We start from the raw sequence: 3,958 nt of genomic DNA, 5'->3' as shown, positions 1-3,958 counted from the left end.
AAAATTTGGGATGTTAGAAACCTACCCCCCTTAAGATGAATCTCGCCCTCGAGATTCAGGTTGGCTAGAAAATAGGTGAGGGTGGTCCTTCAGCAGATCTTCCTCTCTCTCTCCCAGGTGGGTTCATCCTCGGTGTGGTGGCTCCACTGAACTTTGCAAAATTTGATAACCTTGCTGCGGGTGACTCGGCTTGCATACTCCAGAATCTTAACTGGTTTCTCCTCATAGGTCAAATCATTGTCCAACTGAATCGCCTCTAGTGGCACTGTATCTCTCAGCGGTATATCAGCCATCTCTGCATGGCACTTCTTTAACTGGGACACGTGAAATACATCATGAACTGCTGACAATCCTTCGGGCAACTCCAACTTGTAGGAAACTTCTCCCATACGCTCCAAAACTTTGTATGGTCCCACAAAACGTGGCGCTAGCTTACCCTTAACACCAAAACGCTTAACTCCTCAAAGTGGAGATACTCAAAGATAAACTCTGTTTGCGACTTCGTAAACTATATCCTTGCGTTTTGAATCTGCATAGCTTTTCTGCCTAGACTGGGCTACTTTTAGCCTATCGCAAATCAATTCCACTTTCTGTTCAGACTCCTTGATCAAATCTGGTCCAAACAACTGGCAGTCTCCAACTTCATCCCACGATAACGGGGTCCTGCACCTCCTTCCGTACAAGGCTTCGAAAGGGGCCATCTTCAAACTGGATTGATAACTGTTATTGTAAGAAAACTTTGCATATGGCAGATTGTCATCCCAACTTGATCCATAATCTAGCGCACAGGCTCTCAGCATATCCTCCAAAATCTGATTGACTCTCTCTGTCTGTGGGTGAAAAGCTGTACTGAACTCTAGCTTGGTACCCAAAGTTTCGTGCAACTGATTCCAGAACTTTGAGGTAAAGTGGGTTCCTCTATCTGATATAATGCTCCTCGGAACTCCATGCATACATACGATCCTGGTCATGTATATCTTTGCCAACTTAGCACTGGTGTAAGTGGTCTTCACTGGGATGAAATGTGCTACCTTCGTCAAATGATCGACTATAACCCAAATCGAGTCATAGCCTGAACGAGTTCTGGGCAATCCCGTAATGAAATCCATGCCTAGTTTATCCCACTTCCATTCGGGTATTGGCAATGGTTGTAACAATCCTGTTGGCTTCTAATGCTCTGCCTTTACTCTCTGACATACATCACAAACTGCTACATATTCTGCAATGTCCTTCTTCATTCCGGTCCACCATAAGGTATCCTTCAAATCTAAATACATCTTGGTATTTCCTGGGTGAATCGAATATGGTGAATCATGGGCTTCTTGCAGAATCAACTTCCTGATCTCCGGGTCATTAGGCACGTAAACACGATCTTCAAACCATAGGGTATCGTGCTCATCCTCACGAAATCCCTTAGCTTTACCTTTTCTCACCCTTTCCTTTATGAAGGCAATTTCCTTGTCACTCTTCTGAGCTTCTCTGATCTTATCCATCAAAGTAGACTGAATCTCCAATGCTGCTACATAGCCTCTCGGAACTATCTCCAAACATAGCTCACGAAGGTCCTCGGCTAACTCCTTCGGTAACTCTCCGGTCATGAGTGTATTGACATGGCTCTTACGGCTCAACGCGTCGGCTACTACGTTAGCCTTTCCTGGGTGGTAATGCAACCTCATATCATAATATTTGATGAGTTCCAACCATCTCCTTTGTCTGAGATTCAACTCCTTCTGTGTGAAAATGTACTTCAAACTCTTGTGATCGGTGTACACCTCACAATGGTTTCCGATGAGACAATGTCTCCAAGTCATCAATGCATGCACTATGGCTGCTAACTCCAAATCATGTGTGGCATAATTTAACTCATGAGGTATTAGCTGTCGTGAAGCATACGAAACAACTCTCCCCTCCTGCATATGTACTGCTCCAAGTCCTCGACGTGAAGCGTCGCAATACACCTTGTAATCCTTACTCTGATCTGGCAGAATCAACACTGGCGAGGTAACCAAACGTTCCTTCAATTCCTGGAAACTGGCCTCACACTCCTCAGTCCAAATGAACTTGGTATCCTTCTACAACAACTTCGTCATAGGTTTTGCAATCTTTGAGAAGTTCTCAATAAATCTCCAGTAATATCCTGCGAGTCCAAGGAAACTCCGGACCTCTCCAACTGTTGTTGGTGCTTCCCAGTTTGTTACAATGACAACTTTGGTGGGGTCTACTGCTATACCTTCTCCGGATATAACATGTCCGAGGAATCCAACTTCCTTCAACCAAAATTTGCATTTGCTGAACTTGGCATATAACTGATCTTCTCTGAGCTTCTCGAGTACCAAACGCAAATGCTCCTTATGCTCCTATTCATTCTTCGAGTAGATCAAAATCTCATCAATGAACACCACGACGAACTTATCCAAAAACTCCATAAACACCTTGTTCATCATGTTCATGAAATAGGCAAGTGCGTTAGTCAGACCAAATGACATAACGGTGTACTCGTACAGCCCATACCTGGTGGTAAAAGCCGTCTTAGGTATATCCTGCTCTAATTGATCTTGGAAAATACCTTAGCTCCTTGCAATCGGTCAAACAGATCATTGATCATCGGCAGTGGGTACATGTTCTTGATTGTTACTGCGTTCAATCCTCTATAATCAACAACCATCCTTAATGATCCATCTTTCTTCTCTACTAGAAGTATTTGGTGATCCCCAAGGCGAAGAACTTGGGAAAATATAACCTTTTTCCAGTAAATCCTTAATTTGCTTCCTAATTTCCTCCAAATCCTTAGCGGGCATCCGGTACGGTCTCTTAGATATCGGCCCTATGCCTGGCAAAAGCTCAATCAAAAACTCAATGTCTCTATTCGATGGCATGCCTGGCAACTCTTCGGGAAATACATCAGGGAAATCCTTCACCACTGGTACTTCCTCCTGCACAACTCCTGATAAGGAATTTACTTGCATCCTCTTCGGCTCATGTCTTGATACATACTTGATCCTTCTCCCTTCTGGGGTGGTAAGCAAAATCAACTTACTGGCGCAATCGATGTTTCCTCCATACATCGGTAGCCAATCCATACCCAGAATCACATCCAGACCTTGAGATTCCAAAATGATTAAATCTGAGGGGAAGACATGCTTGCCTATACTCAATGGCACTTGAAAACATCCTCGACTGGCCATATACTCCGCTCCTGGTGAGCTTACTAACATGGGTGTTCCTAGAACTTTGGTGGGCAGTTTATACTTATCCACAAGTCCCCTTGATATGTATGAATGCGATGCACCAGTATCAAAAAGAACAATTGCAGTAAATGACTTAACCAAAAACTTACCTATTACTGCATCTGGTTGGGCTTCAACCTCCTCCACATTAACGTGGTTCACCTGTCCCTTGTTGAAAGGGTTCGTCTTCTTCCCCGAGCTTCCATTGCCATTTCCATTCTGGCCTTCAGGACATTCGTTCGTGTAACGTCCAGTCTTCTGACACTTAAAGCAAGTGACTTGGCTCAAATCTTTCTTAGCTGGGGTTGATGGGTTGGTACGGTTCTGGCCGTTGTTTCCTCCATTCCCATTCTTGGGGCCATTATGATTATGTGAACTACCTCCTCCATGGGTATGCTGAAAATGTCCTCCCGACTTCGGGGTAAAACGTGGCTTCTGCTGAGCTCCAGAATTGTACTTTCCTTGTCCATACTTCCTCTTGCGGTTCTCAATCTGCTACTGCTTCCCTTCAATCATAAGAGCACGGTCTACCAACTCCTGGTAGTTGTTGAAACTTGCTATCATGAACTGCATGCTCAGCTCATCATCCAGTCCTTCCAGAAACTTCTCCTTCTTAGCTGCATCAGTAGCAACGTCATCTGGGGCATAACGTGCTAGCTTACTAAAGTCATCCACATACTGGCCAACTATCCGTCCTCCTTGGCGTAAGTTGCAAAACTCACACTTCTTCA

This window comes from Triticum dicoccoides, chromosome 1B (assembly GCF_002162155.2).
Source record: "Triticum dicoccoides isolate Atlit2015 ecotype Zavitan chromosome 1B, WEW_v2.0, whole genome shotgun sequence".
Classification (NCBI taxonomy): Eukaryota; Viridiplantae; Streptophyta; class Magnoliopsida; order Poales; family Poaceae; genus Triticum; species Triticum dicoccoides.
Note: the sequence above shows the minus strand (reverse complement) of the source record.